This window comes from Callorhinus ursinus, unplaced genomic scaffold, assembly GCF_003265705.2.
Source record: "Callorhinus ursinus isolate GAN/ISIS: 27379988/994484 unplaced genomic scaffold, GSC_fseal_2.0 scaffold12, whole genome shotgun sequence".
Classification (NCBI taxonomy): Eukaryota; Metazoa; Chordata; class Mammalia; order Carnivora; family Otariidae; genus Callorhinus; species Callorhinus ursinus.
In genome coordinates, this window is record NW_027397074.1 from 32,830,967 (window position 1) to 32,851,568 (window position 20,602).

Below are 20,602 nucleotides of genomic sequence, written 5' to 3' on the forward strand. Positions count from 1 at the left end.
CATCAAAGAGATTTCCAAGAGTAAAACAGTGCCACTCTTGTCACCAAATTTTTGAATATATGGTTATTTTTCAGAATAACTGCCAGTAAGTATGTTTTGATGTATCAAGTAGAAATTTCTCCATGACAAATCTGAGTGTCTAAGAAATGCAACTTTATAAACTTTATTTTCTAAATCCAAGTAAATTATTTGCCTGATGACGAAAAATAAATATATACATATATTCTTGATACTCTCATTTAAATTCAAGGATTTCTTTATGATTATGGTTTTAAGTCAAATTATTTTACTCCTTTCTTCCCACCTAAATTTGGTGAAAAGAGGGAGAATGGAAATGGACTGTGCAAGTACTACAACTCTCAGGGGCACAAGGGAGTGTTAACTTCTCAACCTTGACCTCAGACTTAGGCCACTTCCTCTACCCCATATGCAGTACTGTGTCATCTGGTGCTCTGCATAGCTGGGACTTGAGGTTCCCTGAAAGGTGTGTGGTGGGTGATGGGAAAAAAATACTGTAATATGATGTGAAAAGAGAGATGAAAGGCATATCCATTAGAATTTTGAAATATTATCATCACCACATTGTTTTATGTATAAACTCTCCATCTTCTTGTTTCCCCACATCTGTTTTATAAACTTAGTATGTTGGAGACATGTTCTCTTGTCATTAAATGTTCCTCTAAATTATAATTTTTAAAGGTTGAATAATATTTTATCCTATTTCATCCTGGCGATATATTATACTTGGTTTAAGAAGTCTCTTGTTGAACATTTAAATGTTTCCAATTTATTATTATTATAAACAATAAGCTTAAGTGAACATCTTTTCACCTGTTCACCCAAATATTTGTATCCATTCATGATTATTTCCTGAGAACAAATTCCTTCTACGGGATTTCTTGACTTAAAGATGACCTATGTTATTAAAGTTTTGGGATTTTTTTTTCCACCAAAAGTTACTCCCTAGAATAGTTGTTCAAATTTACATTCCAAGAACTGTAGGAGTGAACATTATTTCACATATGAAATGGTCATTTAGATATTGTTTGTGAATATGTAATGTAATGGATGTAATGAAGAGCATGGCAACTATAGTTGATACCACTGTATTGTATAATTGAAATCTGTTATGAATAGAATGTAAACATCCTCACCAAAAAAAAGAAAAAAACGTAAATACACTTTAAATATCTTACAATTCTGTTAGTTAAATAAACCTTAGTATCTCTGAGAAAAAGTATCCTTAATACTAAAGAAAAGTGCAAAGAAAACATGGTCTAAATAGCAAAAGACAGGTAGGGGAAAAGCTTACTAAAAAAAATTAAAAACAGAAAGCAAAGAGTTGTAAAATCTAGATACTAGTTGTAAAAATATGTGATTGGGTTTAATTTCTCTATTGAGAATATATACTTTCACAAAATTATTTTAGAAGATATTAAAGCAAAAATGTTTAAGGAGCACCATTTAATCAAGCATATTATTTCTCACATATTAATTCTTGCAATTAGATGAGAATCTAGTATATTCACAAAAGAACAGACAAAAAAAGAAAACAGCCTTTTTTTTTTTTTGGTAAGCCATATTGGTAATCTTTCAACATATAAGTTATCACTAAAAACTAAAGAAAGCAATTATGCTTCCCAGGAAAATCAAGATGAGACTTATCTTCCTGCCATAAACAACTAGGAAACTGGACAGAATATTTGAAACAACTGTTCGCAGATATTGGACAACCATCATTCCAGGACTATTATCTTGATCTTCAGAGAAAGTAAACAAATGTGGTAGGTTATGTTGTCTTTGTGGCTTTCTCTCTAGAGGCACTTTCTAATCCATGGCGCAGGAAGGAGATTCCCAACTATAGAATGGCGTTCTTTCTAAAGAGGCAGATAGCGAATTCCAGGGAGGTGGAGACAACTGGAAACTGAGGAGTGGAATATAAGAAAAGAAGAAAGCCATATAAGGAAAGAGTCCCAGAAATCTGCATAGAATACCATGGAATCTGTTGCTGAATTCTAAGTTCCCCGTGCATAGAAAAAAATCCACTGGCCCAGGAAAAGAAAGACCAGAGACATGTAAGGAAAAAATATGTAGAGTTTGCACAATTCTGGGAGACTTTTCAGTTTGAGCCAGCCAGAATAGTGGAATTACATTGAATAGTCAGGACATTCAGGGGAGCTAGGAGGACATAATAGTAGGACCAAAAGAAAAACAACAACAAAAAAACCTCCCTAAAGTAAAAACTACCCTGAATTTGCACTAATAAAACTTGAAAGCAAGCCTCAAAATAAGTCACTTAACTAAGTCCAATAGCCTTTGAAAGAATTTTTTAAAGAACTATGCTACTCAACAGTATAAAATTAAGAAATGTCCAATATCCAATAAAAATGAGTAGACATACAAAGAAATCAGAAAATGTAACCTATAACCAGTAATAGAATAATAATTATTATTGATTTTAACATTTATAATCATCAGTTTAATTCAGCACATTCACAAATTAAGAGAATACTACATGACTCACTTCATAGATGATACAATTCAATACCCATCTATAGTGAAACTTAAAGAATTTCTTTCATTCCTTCCATATTTATTATTTAGAAACCTACTGAGTGGAAGAGCTCCTCTTTCTCCCATATATTTATTTTTAAAAATCATTTATTTATATTCATATGAATATATACATATTTATTCTCTTTTGTGGATTAAAATTCAATACTATGATTATTTAATTTTTTTCTCAAATTTTTCCTTGTTGGTCATTGAACATGACTTTAGTTTTGATCCTGTGTATTTTTTTATCAAGCCAAAATTTTTTTTAGTAAGCTTTTCCCCTACCTGTCTTTTGCTATTTAGACCATGTTTTCTTTGCACTTTTCTTTAGTATTAAGGATACTTTTCCTCAGAGGTACTGAGGTTTATTTAACTAAGAGAATTTAAGGTATTTAAAGTGTATTTACGTTTTTTTCTTTTTTTTTGGTGAGGATGTTTACATTCTATTCATAACAGATTTCAATTATACAATACAGTGGTATCAACTATAGTTGCCATGCTCTTCCTTACATCCTTAGACCTTATTTGTTTTCTAACTGATACTTGTATCCTTTCACTGGCCTCTTCCTAATTCCTCCACCTCCAGCCCCTGGCACCCACTTTTCTACTCTACTTCTATGTCAGCCTTTTTTTTTTTTTTCCAGATTCAACACACGAATGATATCATGCGGTATTTGTCTTTCTCTGTCTGGCTTATTTCTCTTTGCATAATGCCCTCTGAAGTTCATCTATGTTGTCTCAAATGACAGAATTTCCTTCTTTTTTAAGGCTGAATAATATTTCATTGTATATATTCACTTTGTTTTCTTGATCGATTCATTCACTGGTGTACACTTAGATCAATTCCAGAAATTGGCTATTGTGAAAAATGCTGCAATGAACATGGTACTACAGATATCTTTTTGAGATAATGGTTTTGTTTCCTTTGGATGTATATCCAGAAGTGGGACTGCTGGATCATATGGTAGTATTATTTTTAATGTCTTGAGGAACCTCCATACTGTTTTCCATAGTGGCTGTATCTGTTTACATTCTCACCAAAAGTGTACAGGGGTTTCTTTTTCTCCACATCCTCGCCAGCATTCCATATCTCTTATCTTTTTTGAAAATAGCTACCCTAACAAATATGAAGTAATATCTCACGGTGGTTTCGATTTTTATTTCCCTGACGATTAGTGATGTTGAACATTTTTTCATGAACCTACTGGTCATTTGTATGCCTTCTTTGGAAAAATGTCTATTCAGGTCCTTTGCCCAAATTTTTTCAAGTTTTTATTTAAATTCCAATTAGTTAACATATAGTTAATATTAATTTCAGGAGTAGAATTTAGTGATTCATCACTTACATACAACACCCAGTATTCATCATTACATGTCCTTTATCCTTTGCACAATTTTTTCCTTATCCTTTGCACAATTTTCAAGTGGGTTACTTGGGTTTTTTTGCTATTGAATTGTATGAGTTATTTGTATATTTTGGATATTAACTCCTTAACAAATATGTGGTTCGCAAGTATTTTCTCCCATTTCATGAGCTGCCTTTTCATTTTATTGATGGTTCCCTTCGTTGTGCTGAAGTTTTTTGGTTTGCTGTAGTCCCACTTGTTTGTTTCTGCTTTTGTTGATTGTACGTTTGGTGGCAAATAAAAAAAAAAAATCTTGCCAAGACCAATGTCAAGGAGCTGACTCCTTATGTTTTCTTCTAGAAGTTTTATGGTTTCAGGACTTAATTTCAAGTCTTTAATCTATTTAGAGTTGATTTTTGTGTGTGCTATAATATAGGGGTCCAGTTTCATTCCTTTTTGCATGTGGCTGTCCAGTTTTCCTAGCACCATTTAATGAAGAAACTATCCTTTCTTCGTTGTATATTCTTGATTCCTTTGTCAAAAAAAAATCGAACATACATGAATGGGTTTATTTCCAGGCTCACTATTATGCTCCATTGCTCTAGGTGTCTATTTTTATGCTAATAACATATTGTTTTTTTACTATAGTTTTGTAGTATAGTTTGAAAATCGAAGTTGTGATGTTTCCCACTTTGTTCTTGCTTGAGATTGTTTTATTTGAGGTCTTTTGTGGTTCTATAATATGGATACTTTAGATCTACTTCTTACGGAAGTTGTGGTTATTTTTTAGTTATTAAAATACATTTTAATCACTGCAGAAATATCTACTTTGCATCTGTTTCCTAATTAGAGTAATAACACTTGAATTTTTCTCTGTCGCATTCCCAATCCAGTTGTTGCATCCCATTAGGAAAGAACTCTTTGGATGAGCATTTTTGTGTTAGATTAGCACGACAATTTCAAAAACAGAGTCAAAATTAAAAGAGCTCAATGAAGCCCCATATACACATCCTCCAGATTCAGGTAAGACTGGTTATAGCTGTGGTGCCTATCCTTTTTTACTTAAAAATATTTTAAACCAATGTTTTTTTTTAACATTGTGTCAATAATAAAAATAAACTATGTAATATCTTCTGTAAAATGACTTTTGCTCAGGTTTATTTTCTTTCTTATCTCCCTCTTATTTTTCTGAGCTTTTGCCAATGTATGTATATTAATATTAAGTTATTGTATTTATATTATACATAAAATAATGTAAGAATCTTTTGGACATAAATAGTATTGTATAATTTCCAAAACAATTATTTTGGCTTAATTCTATGTTTCTTGGTTTCTTGGTTTCTTGGTACACCACAATTTTCTTTCATTCTGTTATTTTCCACACTCCTTTGGAAGATTCTCCAATCTCTTACAGCATGTATTTGAGTCATCATTCCCAGAAAAGTATGTGGGTAGCATCCTTCCTAAGCTTTGCATGTCCAGTAATGTCCACCAGCTTGTCTTTCACAATGAATTTGGCTGGTCATAGAGTTTTGCCCAGCATTTGAAAACATGACTCCATTGTTTTCTGGCAGTTAAACTATTTTTGTGTCTGATGCTTGTGGTATTTTTCAAAGTTGGTCTTATAATTCAAAACTCATCAGGTTAGGTATAGATGACAACTTACTTGTTCTAGCTTCCCTGAAACTTGGCAATCTCTTATACTCTTAGTATATATTTTCTACAATGCACAAAAACTTTCTTTGATTGTCTCTTTAATATTTGCTTCTGATTTATCAGTTCTGTTATCTTTTCTTAATTTCTGTTTTATACATGCAAATTTTTTGGTCTGTCAACCATCTATCTTAATTTTCCACATTTTATTCCTTTGCTTCCATGTTGTGAGACTGGAGCTTGACTTCTGTTTCATGTATCCTATTTTCTAAAATGTCAGATGTTTTCTGCCCTTGTGTTTACAGTGTTAAAGTCAGCGACCATGTTTTTCATTTACACACATCTTTCTCTGACATTGGATTTTTATCCTTACGTCTGCCAGCTCTAGTTACATAGTTATGCCTTCCTCAAATTTGCTTGAGAGGAACTCACTCTTCTAAAATAGAGACTATTAATAAGATACTGTTGAGTTTCATATAATTTCCTTTGTATGCAGAATATTACTGTGAGAGGAGGCAGAAAGGGAAATGAAGTGGTGGCTTCTGTAATTTTTTAAAATGTCTATCTATCTATCTATCTATCTATCTATCTATCTATCTATCTATCTATCAATCTGTCTATCATCATCTCTTAAGTAGGCTCCATGCTGGGTTTGAATGACCCTGAGATAAAGACCTGAGCTGAGATCAAGACTTGAATGCTTAACCAACTGAGCCACCCAGGCACCCTGGCTTCTATGATGTTTGAAATCGACTAGTCATAGTTTCAGTAATTTTAGAAGGAGTTCTTCAGTTTCTGTTAGAAGGGCCTTGCTGTTCTCCACTTTTTAGCACAGGCAAAGGTGTTTCTCTGTATTTATGCTTCCTTTCAATGCCCCCTCTATGAACTGGCTGTTGTATTCTAATAATCTTATCCATGGAGAAAGTAGCTTTTGGTGACATTTGTGTGACTGTTTTTGACATTTTTCTCTAAAATCCTTGCTATTCCTTCAGGATATTTCTATCCATGCCCCCACAGTGCACTAGCTTTCCATCACCTGTCACCAGGGATACTTTAGTGGTCTCCAGGATCTCTTTCTCTCTATCACAATGTATAGAAATTTCCAACTGGATGTTGCCATGCTCTTACTCCACTGAGACTGCTGGCGTTTGCATGAATCTTATCCTGACTTTCCCTGCTCCACGATGTTTCGGTGGAAGGAAAGGAATTAAAACAATTTAGTATTAAATCCAAAGTCATTTTAAAATCCCTCTAAATACTGATTTCATCACACAACTCTCCTGACTCAAAAACTGTCGGTGGATCCAAAACGCTTACGCAATAAAATGGAAACCCTGCGACTTCTCATCCAAGGCTGGCCATAGTATGCTTTTTAAATAGGTTTTCCAGTCTCAGCTCATATATCCCTTCAACTCAGCTTTTGCTCCAGTGAGATGATTTCCTCATCTTTTCCAAAGAAGCCATACTTGATTTTACCTGCACACTTTCCCTCACACTATATCATTGGTCTGGAATGCCTTATATGCTGTAGGTAAATTCTCTCCACTGTTTTATTCTTAGCTCAAGAATTTACTTCTTTTATTGAGCTATCTAAAACTTTCACAGCTTACATAGCATTTTATTTCCTGTATGAAACAAACTCATGTTGGTAATTACATGGTGCTGAATATTTTATCATACATTCAATGAGAAGGTGTCTCGCCTCTTCCACTTAGATAATAGCTAGATAAGTGGCACTTAGCATTAAGATTTTTGATCTTCATTTTCCCTCCAAAATCATTTATATTGCAGTACCTAACAAATGCTCGTGTACAAATACATGAATAAAGAGAGAAAACCAAACAAAAAAACCTAGTAATTCACTTTCATTTTAGGGTACTTTACACATTCTCGGAAAAAGGCCTAAAATTCTCATTGAAAAGTTTAAGTGAGTTAAAGAGATTTTACTCAGTAGTTTTCATAATACAGTTAAATATATTGTAAAAGAAAATGAGAACACATTCACAGGGTATTTAGAGTGACTTTCAATGGTATCATTTTTAAGGAGAGATAATTACCTCTTCATGGAGGCAAATGGCCAAGTGGGCTTTGAAGTGAATTAATTCTGGGTGCAACTCTCGCTCTGCCACTGTCTAATGGAGTCCTCTTGGGTAGGTTTCTAATTCCACTTTACCCCATTTCTTCATCCACAAATGGAAATAATAATGGTCCATTATATCCTTGATATCAGGAATTGAATGGAAACTAAATATTTAAAATATCTCTAGAAGTGTAATGTCTATTACACAGAAAATAATAAGAGTGCTATTTATTATGTTTCTATCTCCTTAAAATATATTAATCCATCATCTAATTAATTCTCACTCATCTGATGAGTTGAGTAGCATTATTACCTCAATTATGGAGGAGGAAACAGACAGATTTTTCTATACTATTTTTCAAGATCATTTAGTTAAAAAACAAAAACGGAAACAGAAAACAAGGCAGCACCAGCCAATTCATGTTGTATATGTCCAGAGCCCACACTCTTAACTACTAGGCTAGACTGCCACCTGGATGGACAGGGATTATTGATCTCTACTCTTATTCATCTTTACTCACAATGCCAGTCAGATCTCATGTAAGATACTTGCCCTCTTTGCAGAGCTAGTGTAAGCTTGTTGGGATATTAATGGGAAAAGATAATCCTCTATTTCCCATGAGATATGAACATGAGATAGGAGGGATTTAAGAAAATATCACATTACTACAGAAAGTCATAACATCTCTTTTCTGCAGATTTTCAACAATATTATTTGGAATGGTTAAGGTATTTCTGGATGAAATTTACAACATTTCACAGTCCCGTTTGAGCCCTATATTCATATAATTTGATTTTCTATATCCATTGATGTATGATACAGGTACGTTTCCCTTCATGTGATAAGAATTGATATTTTTAAATTAGGCTTCCATTTGTATTTATATTTTTTGGAAAACTTAAAAAACATTATTACATATAAATTTAAACGAAACCATACTTTTTTATAGTTGAGGGAAATGCACTCCAACAAAGTTTAAAGCATCTAATTTTCAAAGCCTGTTGTGGCTTTAACACATCCTGCACATTTTAGTTAAAGTAATTAAATGATCATCTTAGAACATTTATAGCACAGACATATTGAGAGATACAGAAGCAGTTTAACAGGGAGGAAAAGAAGGATGTGACAGGATAGCAATGGAAGAGCAGCTGAGTAGACTTGAGACACCGCTGAATAGGTACATTTCTTAGCCTAAGAATCCGTATCAGAACATGATGACAATTCTAAAGGCAGCTCTGAAGATCAGCCTTTTGGATGTGGGTGGTGTGAACATGTGGGAGTGTGTGAATGTTTTTTCCTGGCTGGACAGACATTTTTCCTCTGTTGCCAAAGCCATGTTGTGTGTATGAAAGATGAACTCCCTGCTCCTGGTGCTGTTACAGGCACCAGGGAGCAGTAGGAAAACACTGGAATCCAACTTCCTTTTGGAAAACCAGACCAACTCAAAGAAAGAAGCCTCAGAATATTGAGTTAATCCATGTGCAGATAATCATTCTTCTGAGGTTTGCATATCAGTTATTTAAATATCCTGCAACTGAGGTATGGAGTTAACACATTATAAAAAATAGGACTGCAGTGGCCTTAAATCCTCATTTGGATCAAGTCTTGTGGTAGTTGTCATATAGCCAATGATAAGAAAATCATGCAGGATGGTAGCCAATCAACTTCCTCAATGCAAAGAGAAACATCACAACTTTCACTTGTGAGGCCATTCCTACATTTTAACATCTCTCAGTAATGACATTTTTCTTTACAAATAGCATAGACACATATGGGTATAAAAAAAGAGGAAAAAAGTGAAAAAAAATATTGCTTAAGTAGGTTAGCATTAGGCAGATAGAAGACACTCAGTGAATAAGAGTCTCTTCCCCTTTACAAAAATCCAATAGCTCTTGAATATTGACATCATGCCCATTTTCCAGAAAGGAAACTGAAGCCTAACTACTTATAATTGATGGAGGTGGACTTGGTTTGTTTGACCACAAATGTCACATGTAAGCTTTCCACAGCATCAGTATCTTCCTCAGATTGTACTGGCTTTCCCACAATTATAGAAAATATGTTTTTTTCCTGTGTAACTGGTGTAGTTTCTTCTCAAGATGTCTGATTTAATGGACATGCTTTTCTCTCATGAGGCATTATAATGTAGTGCTTAAAAGTTTGGGCCTCTGGACTTAGTTTAGATTTAAAGACAAGCTGTTGACTACTACTGTGTAATCTTAGAAGTTTCTTTAAAAAAATTTTTGTGTTCAGAACAGTAAAAGGACACTCAGTAAGAACTAAGAAGATCTGAATAAAGTGTGGCCTTTAGTTAAGAATGATATATTGATATTGGTTCCTTAATTATAACCGTACTAAGGTAAGATGTTAATTATAATGTTAACAGTACTTCTGGGTGGGGAATATTAAAGAACTCTCTGTACTGTCTTTGTAATTTTTGTGTAAAATTAAAACTCTACTAAAAAGTAAAAACTTATTAAAAAATACTCTGCTTGGGGTACCTGACTGGCTCAGTCGGTAGACCATGCCTCTCTTGATCTCAGGGTTGTGAACTTGAGCCCCACGTTGGATATAAAGATTACTTAAAAAAATACTGAGCTTCAGTGTCCTCCCGGTTTTCTTAGGAAAATTTGAGGAATTAATACATATATAGCACTTAGTTCCTGGTAAATATGAATAGGCAAATAAGTGTTAGCTATATGAGGCATTCTTAGGAAAGGGAGAGGTTTGGGCCAAGAAGGAAACTCCCTTTCTATTGGAAATCTACTCGAAGTGTGCAAAGAAACCATAGGCACACTCGAGGGTTCCTACCTTCCTGTGCACCCAAAGTTTGTGTTGCAAAGGTCTTATCAGGGATGTGCTTCTTAAGATCAGGAAGTATCCCTAGATTTTCTAAGATGAGTTTATTTGCCTGTTTTTCTCAAACCTGTTTCCAGTTCCAAAGAAAGGTCAGGTGAGATGGAAGAGAGAAACACAAGAAGAGGAATTAAATGAAGCACTGAAGAGAAGCAGATTAATCCCACATACAAGTTAAATACATTTAGCTGAAGGTTCAGTGTGGCTCTGGGCTCCTGAACTATGAGACTCACGGTTGGAAACTCAATATCCTGCTGCCCAACTTGGCCAGTCACTAGTGGCCAGTCACCAGATTTCCTTATCCCTCAATATTTGGCTGGACTGCCTTCTGTTGCAACTTTTTTTACATACAATGAAAAATTCTGTGTAGTGCCAAACAAAGAAAGCATATGTGAAAAGATAGCAATTTCATTAGTAAATGAAAGTCGGTGTCAGATGAAAGGAATTCATGACTAAAGTGACTATCTGTGAATCAGCTGGAGAAAGCTCACCACCACTTGGTTGACTTCCTGCACATCAAAAATTTTAAGGGCAATGTCCCCCTGTTCCCTTAACCTAGTGCTTGTTTCATTTTCTAGTGCAAATTAGATCACAAAAACAGGGAACCCCTAACTTTTCCCTGGGGGTGAAATTATATCAATGTTTCCCAATCTCGAATGTGTATGCAAACCTCCCAGGAAGTCTTGTTAAAAGACACATTATAATTCAGTGGTTCTCAGATGGAGTCTGAGATTCCACACTTCTGACAAGCTTCTAGAACTTTGAACCCCATTTTGTTGAGTAAAATTATGAAGGGATAACCTGAGATACACTTAGGCCTGCACATGACGTTTGAGCTCAGTTAAGGACCAGCAGTCTGTCTATCACTAGGAAAATAAACTCCTAGTGAAACTCAAAAGTGCCTTCACTTCTTTCTTTAATAGAAATGATTGTGGAGCTCAGTAATTCTCAACCCTGGCAGTGCCAGGAGAACAGATGCAAAGTGTCCCTATGTCATATACAGAGATTTTGAAACAGTTGGTCTGGTGCAGGCCTGGGGATTAGAATTTTTTAAAGCTTGCCAGATGACTCAGTCACACAACCGAGACTGAGAACCACTATGGAACTGACATCACCTTAATTAATGCCTTTCTACTTAAGCTTATTTGTTGGTTAGCTTTCCTATATCACCCAAGTGCTGCTAAAATCTGAAACAAAACAAAATAAGTGGCCACTAGCTTCTAGGATTCTGAAATCAAATATGTTTGAGAAATGCTGTATCTTTTCCCTTTCCTACAGATTCACTACACATACATTAAAGCTACATAGATCATTAGAATTTCTGTTGAATATGAGTGGAATACTTGAACTCTGCGGCTGATATAAAATGGGCTTTGGACAGACATCTGTGTATATAGTTTGTATGTAGGCTTGACATAGCTATATACATAGTGTGTTTAAAACCTGTCCTATCAAAAACCAACTGGTCTCTGGAGATGACACTGAGAATATGTGGGTGACAGAATCTCCCTGGCCTAATCAAAGGCAAGGGATATCAAGGTAATATCAGGGTATCACACATTAATGATATGGTGTTTAAATAGTGCTATCACATCTCTCGGCCCTCCTGCCTGCCTATCAGAAAGGAAGAGAAAATTTTAAAGGTGTTACAAATAGCAGGGACAGACCTTGCCTTTCCTTGGATCTGTGCAAGGAAATGGAAGTGATGTCTACTGTACGTAGCATAGGACTCTGAGTACATTCAGGACAGACTGCTGACAGATTTCTCCTTCACTCCACCCTTGGACACAGGCCAGAAACTAGGGCTTCAAAGTATATCTAAGTGAAAGTTCATTTCAGCTTTATCAACAAACATGAGTGCAGCCAAGTAATTCTGAATTACCCTTATATAAACAATGTTTATCTGTTATTTCCCTTTGAAAATAACTATTGTGTTTTTTGAATAAGCCAATAAAATATTGTTTTTCTTTGTGATTCCTGACATGTTTTTTATACAAATTCCACCATTACAACCTACTTTTGAAGGTTCCCAAGACTTGAAAAACATTTAGGGTTTGGCCCATGAATGAGAGTGCAAACACAATAAGGAATACTCAGTATCACTGAATATTCAAAAGTGTCATGATAGTAAATATTACCATGAAGCATTTCCCTCCTCTTCAAATTTTAGTTTCCTTATCAGTAAAATGGGGCAAATGCCACCTACCTTAGAGGATAATGAGGATTAAGTTAGAAAAAAATGCACTATATTTAATATCTTGTAAAGCCTTCTTCTGTTAATGGTTAGCTGCATGGAGCACAATACACTCAAATGAAATCTGTGCTGAGTTTGTGCATGACCCAGTGGTGGAGATTATAGGTGAGTGAAAAAGAAATGTGTCTTGCAGTTAGGGTTGGCCCAGGACACTTTGGTCTGTACCAAACTCAAAAGGATACCCTTTCAAATTTATGTACTCTCTAATTCATTGTGATTCATTTTGCTTTTAATCAGTGCAAAGAGGTACAAACGGTTACATTTACATCTCCTTTGTGGCCTTTGATTTTTATAATCTGTGCTTCCCAAACTGGTTTTCAGAGAGCCTGAACACTTCTGCTGAGGTACTGAACAGGGATGAGGAGCAATGAGCATGGCTTCATACAGCACCTCCTCCTCCCAGCTTTACTCCCGCTCACTTATAATTGCTTCTCTCGAATAAGACAGCAAGGAAGGAAAGAGTTTTACAGCTCAAATAAATGTGATAGCTTTTGCTACAGGGGAATTTCAGGAGATTGAACACTGCTTACAACTTGAACCTATCTCACTGCTCAATCAACAAAATAACAAATGAATGCAGGACTTCCTATTTTCCTACCAACTCTATTAGTATTTCTTCCAAGTGGTATGTTAAGTGGCAACGTGTATGTTAAATTTCGTTCCCACACTGACTTCTTACGTATTTCAGAACTTTATTCTACTAAAAAGTGTTTTTTTCCCCCTCCTATCTCATTGAGATGTTTAATCAACATGCCCTTGCTGATTTGATTAAAATGTATTATGCAAAATCTCATTTTATTGGAATATACTACTCTAGCCATCATTCTGGACATTTAACAGTTAAAAGTTTGCAGAAATCAAATCAAGAACAGAAATGGCCACATGGCTACATTTTCAGGGGCTGTGCAAGGATCTCTACTAAGTGCTCTGAAGTTTCCTTTAAGCTGCTGTTAAGTTTTTAAAGGTATTTGCTGATCTTAGCATAGCAGCTTTTGTGTATTTGCTGGCAAGATAATTCCAAATATAAAGAGAGAAACACCAGATAAACAAATCAAATTACAGTAACACTTCATTAAATGCAAGGATGTGAAAGTTCATCCAATAGATATGAATACAACAGACTGATCTATTAAGCATGTTTTAAGACTACTACTTAAATATAAAATTCAAAAATTGTTAATGCTATAAACGATTTTTCAAAAGAATTCCATTATTCAGTAAATTTGAGTCAGACCAGTGTATATATTTGGGCTGATTTTATATTTGGATTGATAATCACAGGTGAAAAGACTATGTTTTCTGTCAAGTTAATCCAAGTAGGCTTGGGGAAAGGTAGGATTTATTTCTCTTTCATTAAAAGCAATAAGGAGAGAATAATTTTCTTTTCTCTCCTTTTTTTTTTTTTTTGTTTAAATCAGCTCATCACTCTAGAGTACTGGGTGGGTTGGGGGCTAAGAGATGAATTATAACAACTATTCCATGGAATAAACTATACATCTCATAAGGGTATCATAAATAGATTTCTTTTGCATCCCTAAGGTTGCCAAATAAATGACAGAAACGTTGAAGCCCCTTTTCCCCTTTGCTAAAGTTTGTTTTAAAATATAAATTGGTAGTACCCACCTTGAAATTGATATGTGCAGGCTCATGAAAGGATATGTAAGAGGTTATCTATTATAGCACCTTTTTTGGTGGGGATTTGGAGGCAATCTGAGACTCCATCCTGGCAGAATGGATGGTAAAACACGAGGGTACACAAGCTGGAGAACTGTGAGGCAGTTTGAAGTTGTGGGTTAAATTACACATTGCAATGTAAATTGACTTTAAAGACATAGTTGTCAATGAAAAGTATGGAAAGGAATGTGATATGTAAACTGAAGATATGTGCACCTTAAAAAAATACATATTTTGGGGCACCTGAGTGGCTCAATTGGTAAGCGCTTGACTCTTGGCTCCAGCTCAGGTCATGATCTCAGGGTCATGAGATCAAGCCATGCATGGGGCTCTGCGCTCAGTGCGGAGTCTGCTTGAGATTCTCTCTCTCCCTCTCCCATTGTCCCTCCCCCCTTCAAATAAATAAACAAAGCTTTAAAAAAAAAAACCCAGAACAATATGTATTTTGCAAAGGTAAGTATATATAAAGTGAAAAAATATGCATTGACTGGAAAGTAAGATTATTTCAATCCATTAAAAAAAAAGCGTATGATGTTAGCTCTCCATCACATCTTATTTAAGAAATACAAAGAAAAGAAACAGACAAGTTAGCACTTTATTGTCCTTTTTTGCTTTTCTTACACATGATTTTTTTTAAAAGAATTAACACTGAACATTTACAGGAGACATGAGAAAATGATGGATTGGTAGCAACCTTGAAGTTAATTTAATTTAATTGTTGCTCTGATATTAAAATTCTCTTTATAACATTCCCTCCAGGCACCTGCCAAGCCAACACAAGAACTTGACCTGGGAAGCCTCTGTGTCTTTTGAAGGAGCACACTTTTTTGGAGTGTACAAAGTTAATCCCTTAACAGCAAAACCTATAGGAGAATGAAGGAGAACAAACGCTTTGTCCAAAATTTAATTCTTCATAGGTTATAAAGCAGTATTTTCTCAAAGTTGAGGAAATGACCATTGACATTAGTGTCAAATGATAGAAAGAGACAATTGTTTAAAATGCAGATTCTTGGACCCTACCCCAGACCTACTGAATTAGAATCTCTGAGTCTAAAACTTCTGATTTTTAATAAGATTCCACCTCCATATCCACTAAGTGATTCTTATGCTTATGGAAGTTTAAGAACTACTTGTATAAAGAAGCAACATTAAAGTATAGTTCATTCTACGTGTGTTCCTATTCATAAAAAAAAATTTAGGATGTTCTGGGGGTAAGATATTTTATATTTTTCCGACGTATGAAATTCACACTTCATGGGGCATCTGGGTGGCTCAGACTGTTAAGCGTCTGCCTTTGGCTCAGGCATCATGATCCCAGGGTCCTGGGATCAAGTCCCACATCGGGCTCCCTGCTCAACGGGGAGTCTCCTTCTCTCTCTCCCTCTGCCTGCCACTCCCCCCTGCTTGTACTCTTTCTCTCTCTCTCTGTCAAATAAATAAATAAAATCTTATAAAAAAAAGAAATTCACACTTCAACTTACTTCTCATTCATTGCTCTGAGACGTCGGATTCACCATTAAATTTAAAACAGAGGAAAGAGAAATCTATTAGCACATTTTAAATGCATGGGTTTTTGTTGTTGTTGAAGAAGAAGCCCAAGCCATCAGGAATAAACTTAAAATATTATTACAAAGATGTCCCTCAATCATAGCAACAAAGAATTATTCCATTAGTAAATATTCCTGTACTTATCCAATTCTAAAAATCCTTTTTCAATACTGCTGAAGTAAAAGGAACAAACATTCATTCACTGGCAAAGCTGAAAGAAGGCATTAGGATATAATGTTAAGGTCTGGCACTGAAGTTATATTTATCACATATGTATACCTATTTCACTAAGAGAGCATACTATACGAGGATTTGGGCAAGAGCAACACTGTTTTGAAATGTAAGTTCTCAAGCCAAAATTCATTGCCCTGAGCTAATGAGAGGACTCCTCTCCCTCTTGTTATTTTTACATCTTTAAAATCTGAAAAATTTTTTCTTACATCTGAAAATCTGAAAATTTATATTTATGCTGAGAAAAAAAAAGCATAGGAAAAAAACAACACTTTTTCTAACCACATTCAGTTGAAATGCATCTCCAGGCATATAGTGATTAGGTAATTATGGTTTGTAAGGCTGTTATCTTCCTCACTGATTCGACTTTGCAAATTTTGGGAATTCTGGCAATGAGGCCAAGACTTGAGGCTTGTAGAATTTTTCTTTATTTTCTCTCTCCAAAAACTCAAAAGAAAAAAATTCCTCACACTGCCGACATACATACATTGACTACACATGCATGCATGTGCAAGTAGACGTGTACTTGCACACTTGTGTGTGCACACACATGCACACATGCACACCCTAACCCTCTGAGAATAATTTGGCCACTTGGTGCATTACAAAGAATACTAAGGGCCAAACCTTTCAGGGCTGGAAAATAACTAATGTTCTTGCCAGTGAGTTAAAGCTGGAGTATCCCCTTTGTCATAGCCAAATTTATGACATGGATCAAAAACTATAAAAAGCTATGTTGCATCCTGCCATTAAGGAGAATTAATATTTTCAGTGGTATTTTAACCAACGTTTTTCCAGTGTCTCTTGTTAAAAGCAGATTGTTGACTTTTCATCATGGTGTGCCAAACATTTTCATTGAAACCCTAACAAGACTTTCATCTTAGAACCATTATTTCTTAATGGACTTGGATAAGGGCAATGTAAAAGAATGGCTTTGCTTTGCAGCATGGCCGCATGCGGCAATGGCTCGTCATTAGCGCGTTGGGCCTTGCTGAATCATTACACATGTAGACATTTAAGGCATTTCCAGTGTGACTTGATTTTTTCCTTGAAGCACACTTCATGTTTAATCTTATGCTAAAGCAATATAGATCCCCCCCCCCATTTTCATGTATCTTTATTATGATTCTTTCTACTTGGCTATCTAGTAAAACTATAATAAATGAGATCATTAATACACACCCATGCACCCACACCCACACCCACACCCACCCACCCACACACACACCGTTTTGTTTGCTTTGTACTTTTTACTGAGGATATCTATCTGTGGGATTTTCTTCTGTGCTTAGGGAATCAATGCATCTTTTAAAAAACCCTAAGCCCCAGTAATTTAGCAATAAACTACATGACATCAGTTGTTCAGAATCTCCAAATATATCTATATTTTTGTATACCATTGTCTTTATATGAACTGGAGCCAAGTGTACCATAGCAAAGGAAGCCTGTAGGCTAGAAGACAAAAGGCTCCATGAAAATAGAATGTGTCCTCTTTCTGGACCCTTCCATTTAGCTGAGTTTTGAAATACATAATGTAAAAAAGATATGATACAGCTAGTAGGCTGATGCTGACAGACTCTAATTTGCCCAATAATCTTTCATTTCTCTCAAATACATATTTAGAGTCAAGGACAATTACACACAGAGATGGAAAATTTGACTTTTGGCTTGGGTTCTCACTTGAATGTGTTGGCCTATATCTCTATAGAGTGTTTTATGATGTGGTTGATCACATTGTAAGGTATGACTGTAAACCACACCACTGACTTGAAAACCAGCAAGCTGAGAGTCACCTGAAGTTAGCTATCAAAGTCAGATAAACTTTTGAAATCTAACAATGTGTGCAAGAGGGCTATTTATCCAATAAATAATACTTAATTCTAGAATCTAGATTTTATAGAGTTTAATATGCCTCCCAGGAAGTTTTATGATTTGGAAAACTGCATGAATTAAATACATATTACAAAATCTTCTATTTGGAACGTAAGTATAGCCATTCGAGAAACAAAAGTCATTCCACTTCCTCTGAACATTGTATTTCAGTTCAGGTGTTTTTGACTGCCAGTAACATTTCCAAAACCAAAATGAATTAAATAAGGAAAACTATCAATATAGCTCATATAAGAAATCCAGAGGTAGCACATCCCAAGTGAGAAACTGAGTAGCTCAAGTGTACAGGGCCATGGTGAGCACCTCTGCGATCAGCTTTCCCTCATAATTGCAAGACTGCTGTAGCTCCAAGCATCACTACCTCACACAACCACATCCAAGGCAAAGGCAAAATAGTTGAGACTTCCTGTTCACATATCTCCTTCTTCTTCTCAAAGAAAAAAAGACATTTCTCAAAAACTCCTCAGTAAATTCCCCCACCCTTTTTTTTAAATTTATGTGTTTATTTTTAGCTAGAAATGGAACACAGATAGGTAAATAAAATTTAAAAAAAAAATTTTGGAAGGAATCTTGAGTGATTCAAGGCTCTATTATGTCCAAACAAACATGCTATTAAAAAATGAATGGTACAGCTTGGGGACTAATGGCAACAGATGCAGTGATCAATCAGAAAATCAGAATGGATGCCAGGTGCCATGACCCAAACCTTGTTCAGTTGAGAGCTGGCTGAACTGACTTGTCTTCATTGAGCCTTTCTAAGTGTTTAGATAAAAGGACTTAAGATAGCAGGTAACAGAAATCCAGATTGTCTTGTTTTCCACCAGACTAGTTTCTTGGGGGCAAATAGTATGTTTTACTCATGACTGTATCCCTAATATCCAGCATGGGGCTTGAAACTCAAAGGGCACTCAATATTAGGTGAATTAATCAATAGACAAATGTAGTCAATCACAGAATATCTCACTTTGCTTCATATGAAATTAAGAAGTTCTTTTCTTTTTTAACTTCCATCTGCTACATTATTTAACTACATTTTCAGTAGTTTCCCATTTTTAAGCTTTTGTCTTTTTATGCAGTAAAACTACAGTTGGTTAGACTATTTTATTAATGAGATGATAAAATACCTAACCAGTTTATCATTGGGATTATAGAGTTTGGGTCGTCTGTAACTTTTGAAGGAAAGCAGAATTTGCAACCCTAAAATATTTTTTTTTGGCACAAGAATTATTTTAGGCAGAGTATTTTTAAGGAACAACAGGTATAGGAATAGCTCTGGAAACTGAGTAGAAGTTGTAAGAGACACAACATTTATAAGGGAAATCTCCATTTGTAAGGGTATCTCTGTCTCTCTGCACTAGGAAAAGAAGGATGACTCTACTTCTCTAGAAAATTTTATCAAGAGAGAAGGTCACAACCTAAATCTGCATAACAATCACACCTTTATTTACTGTGCTTTTCCTGATAGCCTCCTTTAAGTGGCTCCTCCCATCCCCTAACATCTTTTGTCTTTAGCTGGAGATGATATTTAAGGTGGTGGCTCAAGCCACCTCAGGAAGTTACTCAGTTTTCCTGGGTATTTCCCAGGTATACAGGAGTTATACAGCTAATAAACCTGGTTGTTTTTCTCCTATTAATCTTTTATTACGGTGGGTATCTCAGCCAAGAACCTAGAAGGGTAGAGGGAAAATTATTTTTTTTCTTCTCGACACTGTATTTTTGAATCAAATAAGTGTAATATAAATGTTTCAAAATAAGTGTATTCTTCCTGGGCATGTTTTGTTTCTACTGTGATGGCAGTTATGAGGTTAAAAATAACAATGAATTCTATAATTTAGCATAAAGTTTCTGCTTCCTCTTTGGGTGGAGACATATATCAGCTGGATTTCCTAACTTAATAAAGTCCAAAATAAAAGTTATCTTTAAGAAACACCTTGCTTTAGTGTAAAAATATAGTGTGCTTTAAAATACGGATAAATAGGGCTATGATGATAAAATTGCCTTCAAATTATAAACAAAAGACTGATTATGAAATTAACTTCTCATTAAATAGGTCAAAAACTGATTTATATTTTAAAAGAAAGTAACTGCACCAAAGGAAAAAAAACTATGGGAAAAACAAAACTTTCAAATGTGATTTAAAAAAAAAAATCTACCCAGAGAACACTATTAATACAATATTTGATGTGCTAAAATACTTTTAATTATTTCCGAATTCAAACCTGCTTTCGCTTACTTGAAATTGTTGCATAACTCAAAAGTGCCACTATAATTCAACCCAAATGGTAGGGTACTTCAATGAGCTGGTGGAATTGATTCTGGACATTAAAGAGATGCCGGCAAAGTTATAAATTGCTATTCTAATCGGGAGTGAAGAGGTTAATTCAAGATTCCACTAAAAAACAGACTGGCAGAAATGTTTCCAGAGGGCGTACTTTCCCTCCCCCCCTTTCTTTCTCTCTCTTTCTCTCTCTTTTTTTTTTTCTCAGTAGGGGTTTGGAGAAGAGGTTTGGAAG